We start from the raw sequence: 10,181 nt of genomic DNA on the forward strand, positions 1-10,181 counted from the left end.
GAAGGAATGTGAAGGGTAAACAAAGGAGGAGGCTGCAATGCTTGGTAAGAAATGTACGCATTATCCTGCCCATGTAATTGTAACCCCTCTGTACAGTATCTCCACAAATAAAATAAAAAAAATAAAAAAGAAAAAAAGAATACATTTCTTTTTGAACAATGTAACCCTCTTTCTTGCTCTCTATCAGTTTTCCCTCCTATCCACAACTACAAGTTGTGTAGTTCATTTTCAGCATAATATTGAGTGAGTACCACTGCTGCATTTGTTCACCCTTTGTTCCTCCATTTGTGGACTCCCTTACCTTCCTGAGGTGGGTAAACCAAGAGGCGAAACAGAAAGAAAGGAAAACAGAGACAGCAACAAAGATAAAAATCTCTTGTTTCCATTCCCAAGAGTTTCTTTCAGTAAATATTATTTTATATGATAAGCTGTACGTAAGTATTTCACCTTTGTGTTCTTCTAAGAACATCTTCCTTTGGTTTCACTGTGTGTGAATGTTGTAGAGTCCTGTATAATTTATAATGTCCCAGAGTATTTTTTTTACCATCCAATGTGTTTACTTGTAGATTGGTAGGCACATTCTAGCTACCACAACCTATGTTTCTTTGGTTCTGGCTTAATTGGAAAGGCCTCAGAAGCTATGGCTCTGATTGTTTCTCCTGCCTTCCCCTCTCCTACACTTTTCTGCCCTAGAACATTTCCTAAGAACCAGAAATTCTCTTCTCCAAAAGGGATCACATAAACCACATTTCGCTCCACACACAGCTCTCCATAAGACCTGAAACATTTTTCTTCTCCTTTGAGGATTCCCATTCCAAAGGTGTCCTACCACATGTCCAGGCGGTCGAAAAGGTAGATGGAAAGGCCAAGAAGAATAATGGCCAATAGACACATGAAGAAATGCTCAACTTCTCTAGCCATAGAAGAAATGAAAATCAAAACAACACTGAGATACCACCTCACCCCAGTTAGAATGGCTATAATCAAGAACTCTAATAACAACAGATGCTGGAGGGGATGTGGACAGAAGGGAACCTTACTGCATTGTTGATAGGAGTGTAAACTTGTTCAACCACTTTGGAAAGTAGTATGGAGGTTCCTCAAAAGACTCCACATAGAGCTACCCTATGACCCAGCAATCCCACTTTTGGGCATTTACCCAAATGATCACAAACAAGGCCACACTAAAGCTACCAGCACAACTATGGTTTATTGCAGCACTATTTACTATAGCTAAGACATGGAAGCAACCCAGATGCCCCTCAGTAGATGAATGGATCAAGAAAATGTGGTATATATACACAATGGAATTCTATGCCTCCATCAGAAAGAATGATGCTGCCCCATTTGCTAGGAAATAGAAAGACTTGGAAAAAATTGTATTAAGTGAAGTAAGCCAGGGCCAAAGAGACATAGGCCCTGTAGTTTCCCTTATTTGCAATAACTAGTATACATCTAGTTATAATCTTACCCGATACTAAAGGAAATGAACCTTAAGATAGGGACACAAGAGTTGTTTTTTTTTTCTTTGTTGATGTTGTTTTTAATATACTGTGTGATTTTTTTGTTGTTGTTTCTTTTGTATGTCCTTCCCCCATGGTATAACCCCATGTTGACACTGTATTTGATTCTGGTGCCCTTCATCTTGCTATCTTGTATATACATTTTTTCTCTTTTTTGAATGTTTTTATTGTAAAAATAGTGTACAGAGGGCTTACAATTACATGAGTAAGGTAATGACTACAATTTCTATTGAGCAATCTTACCTCCTCCTTTGATTTTTCCCTACCATCCCTTCCCTTCCCACTTCCCCAAATCCCCCCTCCCACCCAAGTTGTAAAGTTTATTTTTCTACGTAGTCTACATAGTCTTTTACATCTCATTGTTACAATGGGTCAACCTGTATCCCTGTTTCAGCATTTTGTTATTTCCCTTAGCCAAATTAGAAAAATGTATATATAAGATGCAGGGCACTGACATCAAATACAGTGAAAACAGGGCTTATACCATGGGGGAAGAACATACAAGAGAAACAAAAAATCATGCAGTACATTTTAGATACATTAAAAACAATAGCAAGAAAGAAAAAAACAAGTTGTGTCCCTATCTCAAGATTAATTTCGCTTAACATAATCTTATATGGTCATATGTACATAGCTTTTGACCTTTTCTGCTTGGGAAGGGGAAGGGAAATTACAAAATGCTGAAACAAGGATACAGATTGGCCCATTGTAACAATGAGATGTACAAGACAAAAGTTGGAAACGAACTGTACAACTTTGGTTGGGGGGGAGTTGTGGAGGTGGAAAAGGAAGGGATAGTAGGGGAAAAACAAAGGAGGGTTAACTGCTAGATAGGAAATGTACTCATTACCTTACTCACATAACTGTAACCCCTCTGTACAGTATCTTTATAATAACAAAAAGAAAACGAAACAATAGACATAACTTGAGAAATTTTCCTTCTTGTTCTAGGACCACTATATCACACCATTTCTGTCAAAACACATTTTTACAATGCTGTCATTGAACTTATGAAAAATAAGTGTTTCCTGAGTTATGAGAAATTATGATTAAATAAGTATAATGAGCCTTCTCTCATGTAACTTGTCTGTTGTCATTTAGGTGACACTTTTGACTCTTCTATGAAGGAGGGAAGATAGTTACATTGTTCATCCTCTCCACCATTTGGGGGAGGTCTAGAGTCACCTGGTCGAGAGTACTTTTGTATTTACAGGCTTCAGAGTTGAGTTCAACTGTAATTGAATATTGTTTGCTTTCTAGTTCCTTTGACACCTGAATCAAATAATCTTGAATGTTTGTACTCTTTAACTATCTGTCATAAATGTTGTGTGAGAAGAAAAATGATTTAATACATGTAAAATTGAAGATATAGAATAGGTGCTTAAAGGTAGTTGCTATTATGGTCATTTTATTTTATTTTTTTAATTTTAATTTTAAGTTTTTTGTGAACATACTGTACAGAGGGGTTACAATTACATGGGCAAGATAATGTGTACATTTGTTATCAAGCATCACAGCCTCCTCCTTTGTTTACCCTTCACATCCCTTCCCAGCCTCCCCCTGCCCCCCTACCCAATGCCCCCCCCCACACCAAAGTTGTAAAGTTCGTTTTTGACATGACAACTTGTACTTCTCATAGTTGCATCGGGTCCACCTGTATCCTTAGACGACTTGTTTTTCCCCATCTCCTCCATATTATGGTCATTTTAATAGTGTGTGCCTTGAAGGTCAAAGTTGATTATTGTGTATTTCATCTAAAATTGTAACTATAAATCCAAAATCAATGAGCAGTTCTAAACGTATGGTTAGATACTTGTGGCTTGGCTTATTTTATTGGTTAGAACAATGTGATTGAGAAACTAAAAGGTAAGCCAACTAGGATGAAATTTTGTCACATGGAAAGTCTTTGTAAGTGTATTTTCTCTTATTTTTTTTTAGTTTGTATTTTCAATGTAAGAAAATATTTCATACATATCAGTGTCTTTCAATTCTTAAGAAATCATTTCCTTACTTGCTTGTGGCTAATTTTAATTCTTTTGCAATTAACCTTAGACCAGAGAAAGTAAAAATCTCTTATTTTCTTTCCATACTATATGAAGTTTATATTGTTGAGATTTAATTATAACCTGGTTAGTATGAGAGTAGGCAAGAAATATTAGTGTTGTGTATCCCATAGGTCTAAAAATTCATGATCTGTCCTTCTATGGGTATAAGTTTGAAATTTTAATCTTAGCATTCATAGATCTCTTGATTCAGGAATCCAGTCCATCATGGAAATATTTTGTTTGGCTCCACATGTTGCAAAAGAATTTTTAAGTTCACTACTTCTAGAGAAACTTATCTCTCGCTCAAGTATATTCTTATAAGTCTTAAACTGTTCATCCTTTAACTCTACAATTGTGACTAACTGCTCTAAGGAAAAGTACATATGGTTAAGACAACTGATAAGCAATAGATTTTCGGTTAAAATGATCAGGCATGCAAGCTCCTCCTACTTCAGGTGAGAAACTTAGCAATATCCTCAGTTATCAAGTGTTTGTCATCAGAAGCCTTTGTGACAAACATGTGCAGAGCTGTAGTCCTTTATGGAAAAGTGATCATTAGACATTGCCTATGCTTATGCAGTATTCAAATATTACCTATAACACAAGTAAAAGTTTGTCCTTGAACATTTTTTTCTGAAATAATTTCTGTACCTGGTACCTGCCTCTTTTCCTTGTGCATTGAATCTTTATGAATGGTCTTTGAGGTAGGTGCTAATGCATCACTGTGTTCATTATTTAGAAACTTGAAATGGGAGCTTGAACAAATGAATAGAATAGACAAATTACTTTTCACAGTGTGAGTATAACATAAATTAAGAATGCTTTATCATTACTATTTTTAATTGTTATTGCAAAGGTGATATACAGAGGAGTTACAGTTACATAAGGCAGATAAAGAATATATTTCTTTTTGAACAATGAGATTGTTTCCTTAAGCCTAAACACATTTAACAATTTTATCATCACAATGTCATTTAATTTTTTTCAAATTCCTATAGCTCTGTTATGGGCATGTATCATGTATTTCAGAAACCTTTATTGTAATCAATCAAATCCCTGTTAAAAAACCTTAGGTGTATCTCTGTAAGCAAATGAATGTATCTTTCCAGTTGATAAAGGATGAATCCTATGCAGGGAGAGCACAGAGTAAGACAAATGGCCAAAGACTTCCGTTGGAGCCCTAACAGCATACATTTATAGAGAATGCATCATGTACATTACAAGGTCCTGAAGCTTCTCATGAACAATATAATTCCTAAAAGAAGAAGTGCAACTCTTGTCTACATTGTATAGCTGAGAAAATTAAAAGGGTAGGGGGAAAAGGAGGGGTTTTTTAGGTTTTGTTTTTTGTTTTCCCTAAACCATGCAAACTGTGAGTGGGAGAACCAGAGCTCTTCTCCAGGGTTGTTGTATTCCTTATATTTCTTACTACAGTCTTCACAGTTCCTCAAAATCCCAATACTGTTTCTGTCTCAGTGCTATTATGTATGCTTTTGTGTAAATGCAGTGGCAATGCCTATAAAGAACACCATGGAACTGGGTGCTGTGGCTCACACTTGAAACTCCAGCTACTCAGGAAGTTCAGATCCAGAGAACTGTGGTTTGAGGTCAGCTTAGAGAGAAAAGCTTGACAGATGCCATCTGCAAAGCACCCAGAGTAGGGGAATTAAAAAAAAAGGATGGAAAAGTTGCACAAATGATAACCTACCAAGCATCAAGCAAGCAAGCTAAACCATCAAAAATATAATTTTGCTTTTATTTTCTATTTTCTAAGTTGCCCAATCTATTAAGTAATGCTTTTATGAAATTGAGATATACTGTAGATTGTTATAGTCATTGTCTGCATTTGAGATAAAGGATAATTTTGATAAGAAACCACAAATAGGGCTGGGATGTAGCTCAGTGGCAAAGCGCTTGCCTAGCAAGTGCAACGTCCGGGGTTCGGTCCCCAGTACCAAAAAAGACAAGAAAAAAGTTTTAAAAAAAAGAAACCACAAATATGCATCTGTCTTCAGGAAAAAAAACTAACAATAAACTTGATGTGATTTCTAACACATCATTGCTTTGAGGACCCACGTTCAGATATCATCTTTACTTAAGAAAAGAGACTGTGAGTCATAAAGAAAACACAAACACAAACCCATAAGAATCTCTCCTATTTGTTACCATTACCTCATTCTTCACCTAAATGATCTGTTCTGCTACTGCTGCAGCTAAGTGACTCACCAAAGCCAATGAAAATTTACACAACCAATAAATTTGTTTTTAATGTTAAACATAGGTGACAAAAATGGTCTCCAGTGAAAACAACCCGAGAGTGAAGAATGTTTTTATTTTGACAAAAAATGATGTTATTTGTTGCAGCTAAACTCTACATTTATTTACGTCAATCAAGGAAAGAAAGAAAAGTCCCCAGATATAATACATCACTAAGTTTTAGACCTTTTAGATTGACTCATTAATCGAAAGCAAGCTAAATTTTGAAAAATAATGTTATAAATTTGAGTGCATGATATGAAGTCATTTACTATTATAAATAAGAGAATGAGACAATGATAGTACCTGGCTGGTCATACTCAACAAACTAGAAATTAAACTTCCCATGTGAACCACATGGAAAACCACAAAGTCTTGAAGTTTGCTGAGAGTATATGGCATAAATTCATGGCTTCCCAGGTATCTAGAAAGAAAATCAAAACAAATGTTTTTGGCATTTTCATCTTCATTTATAAGAATGTTTTAGAAATAATAGAACACAGACCGTTAGAGTTGATCATCAACCACAAAAAATACTTTTTATTATGTATATGGCATTTAAAACTCAGTGGGAGGACTTCAGTCACTTTTTCCAAAGTTTACTATGAATTTACTACAGACTTGTAGTATTGATTTAATTGAGTTTTCATTTTCTTAAAAATACCTCAAAGGAGACCAGCCAATGGAACAGTAACATATGTTCAGGACCTCTGTCTTATATTAAGTAATTACCACAACCTATTTCAAATAATTCATCAACTAATATCCTCAAAAGTCACTTAGCTATAACAATGATTCTACGAATTACTCATAACCAATGAAAAGACTGTGGTGTTTTGAAATGGATTGGATATATTATAAATTTTAGCTCACCTGTAATTCACCATATTGTATTGTCCCTAAGACAGAAGCTTCAATAGCAGAAGGAAATTTGCTAGGGATATCGACAGTTTGTTATCTAAAGCCCTCCAAGTAGTACTGGTACACACCAAATCCTTAAAATTCCTGTCTATAAGGAACACCTATCTTGAAATATGGTGTCATTGTAATAATTGCACTATTAATTCTTTTATTGTTTTATTTTTTTGCTGGTACAGAGGTTTGAACTTTGGGTCTGGGTGCTGTCCCTGAGTTCCGTTTGCTCAAGGCTAGCACTCTACCACTTGAACCACAGTGTTACTTCCTTAAAAATATTCTCATTAAATAATGTACTTAGATTTTTCCTAAGGTCAATTTTCTCTTATTTATAAACTCCGTTATTCATTTTATAGAGTTTGTCTGACCATAGAGTTATACAAAATATAGGGAAGTATTTAGACAAATGATCCAGCTCTAAGACAATGCTTCTCAATTGTAAATTGTTTTAATCATAACATCTGGATTATTATTTTTTTTTTGCCAGTCCTGGTTCTTGACTCAGAGTCTGAACATTGGCCCTGAGCTTCTTTGTGATCAAGGCTAGTGCTCTACCACCTGAGCTGCAGAACCACTTCCATCTTTTTCTGAGTCATTTATTGGAGATGGGAGTCTCATAGACTTTTCTGCTTGAGCTGGCTCTGAACCACAATCCTCAGATCTCAGCCTACTAAATAGCTAGGATTACAGGCATGAGCCACCGGAGCCCTGAATTGTCTGAGTATATTTTTAATGGTCACATCGATAGAAGAACTTGCTTCTGGTATCTGGTGGGAAAAGAACTAAGAGAACTAACAATTTATAGAGAACAGGATGTTTCTCCACAACAAGACATTATTTGGTTTGAGTATCAAAAATGAGAAGGGTCAGAAACCCTGAACTAATCCAAGAGTATGTACTAAATATTTTTCTCATTTTAAACATCTTTCATTTATTTTTTTCTCTCCTTTATAATGACAAAAAACACAATGCTAATTTATCTTTAAATGCACAGTGCAAATAAAAGACTCAGGTAAGTTGGAACTAAAAGTGTTTCTTTATCTTCACCTTCGTGAACCATCGGTAGGGGGCTAACATGAGTAATATAGGTATTATTATCACATGAGAAGGAGATGTAAGCAATTTGAAATCTTGATTCACTGAACGTTCTGCTTCCTGAATATTTTTGTCTCTCTCCCTTGCTTTTAATAAATCTGTGGCAGTAGCAGCACAATGGAAACTGAAATAGAAGGTAATTTCATTGCTTCCTTTTCTATATCTTCATTCCATTAGCTGCCTTGATACAAATTTCTAGTAATCAAAATCACTATGCGTCTGAGACAAACAAGGCAAATTAAAGCTTTTAAAAGAGAGAAGAGAGAAAGGGAAAGAGAGAGAGAGAGAGAGAGATTTTACCAGGTTAATGTAGATGAAATTAAAACACTAACTTATTTTTCCCCTCCATACTTTTCAGCCCACACTGGATGACAAACCCATATGGTGATGACAATGGAAATGGAACATCTAAAGATATCATATCACCATGCTGCCCACAATGCCCATGAAAGACTCAAAAGGCAACCAAAATGCATTTCGCACAATAAAGTAGTTAATGACTGATATCTACCAGACAAGATAGATATTTAAATTTATGTCCACATTTGAGTTAGAGATTCCACTTATAATTATAGTGCATCCTATTCACAACATTGGATATGAGTTTAGAGCTATTTCCTGAATTAGATTTCATATTGGCAGTAGTTTAGAGAAAAGCAATACTAATATTTTACATGAGTGAGCCACTGGGAATGAGAGAGAGGGAGAGACAGAGAGAGAGAAATCCCCATGCCATCAAATGATTACTAAATATAATTTCCATGTTGTTTACAATAAAAGAGATGATTTCACCCAGTATGTGACTTTTCACATCCCATGAATTCTAGGATATCAACACATATGCTAATCCTGGATTAAAGTGATAAAATGATTGTTTTTAGAACTATGATGTGAACTTCATGCATCATTCACTTACAAGATTTTATGCCACACTAAGCAGAATCCACACATCTAGACAGCTTCTGGAAGGGTGGCTTACTCTGCCCTCCTTTTCCACACTTAGTGTTTTCTTCCTTTGGGAAGAGCTTCTACATAAGTATTTCATTTTTCTTCTGGGTAGATTCAACAGCAGGACAGAATGAATATTAATCATTACATTAGGATTACTGTCATCCCCAGTGAAAAGTCACAAATTTGAAAATGAGGGTCTACCAAAAGCTTTAAATGTAAAGAGTCTGAGAAAAATCTAACAATTTAGTGGGCACATAGTTCTTACTAAAGAATATGTGAAAACTTGTCTGGACAAAGAGTAAGGAAAACTACTGGCATTTACCATACGGAAGTCAGGAATGTCTGCTGTTGTATGAGGAATTGTCTGTCACACACACACACACACACACACACACCACACGCATGCATACATACAGGACAATATGTCCAATAAATGTCTGAATTACAGAAACTCCTATCATCTTATGTGACAAAAGAACATTTAGAGATATGATGAATTTCCAGAACTTGAAATGAGGAGATTGGTATAGAGTTTTTTCCTGATGGACTCTCAGGAAATGTCTGCAGAAAATTTGTCACAAAAGTGCCTTATCTCTGGCTTTTAAAATTGGAGGATATTGGAGGAATCTGGGCAATTCCTAGACCCTGGGTAAAGATGGAGAGAGATTCTGCATGGTCGTGTCTTTTAAAGAAAGACTGTATGTTCATGTCTTTTAAAGAAAGAATGTATATTCTGTGTCTTCCAAGGTGATAATGTTCATTCTTCCTTGAAAAGATAGTTGGGGAACAAGAGATACCATCTTTCTTGAAGATGTACAGTATAATGAGGAAAGTCATGAAGAAGTATGTTCCAAAGGAAGCAATACAGCTTTCCTTATGTAATGTAGGGCTGCATAGGATCCTAAACTTGGATCAAATTCAGATTGATTATTTATGATAGGGTAGTAAAGAAGCTCTTCATTATCAGTTCACAAAGCTTGCAGAACATCCAGCTGGAAAAACAAACAAAAATATCCATCTTAAAGATGAAAAAAAAAGAAGTGTAGAAATCTGAACACAACAGGGGTCACTCAGGACAAGCTGCTTTCCCCCAGAGACTGAGGCACAAGGATCAGAGCTTCCAGAGGTAAACAGGGTTACTACTTTCACAAAGGTAACAGTGGTACTCACTAGATTTAATGTTGAAAATGAAGTCCCTGTAAAACTTTTGGGTGAGGAAGGGAGGGAAAAGCTGGAAGACAGTAAGGGAACGGGTAACATTGTCCAAAAACAAATGTGCTTTTTACCTGGATTATGTAACTGTAACACCTCTGTACATCACCTTTATAATAAAAATAAAAGATTTAAAATTTAAATATAAATAAAATAAAGCATTAGCCACCACCACTCTCCTCCT

The sequence above is a fragment of the Dipodomys ordii genome, unplaced genomic scaffold (genome assembly GCF_000151885.1).
Source record: "Dipodomys ordii isolate 6190 unplaced genomic scaffold, Dord_2.0 Scaffold46, whole genome shotgun sequence".
Lineage (NCBI taxonomy): Eukaryota > Metazoa > Chordata > Mammalia > Rodentia > Heteromyidae > Dipodomys > Dipodomys ordii.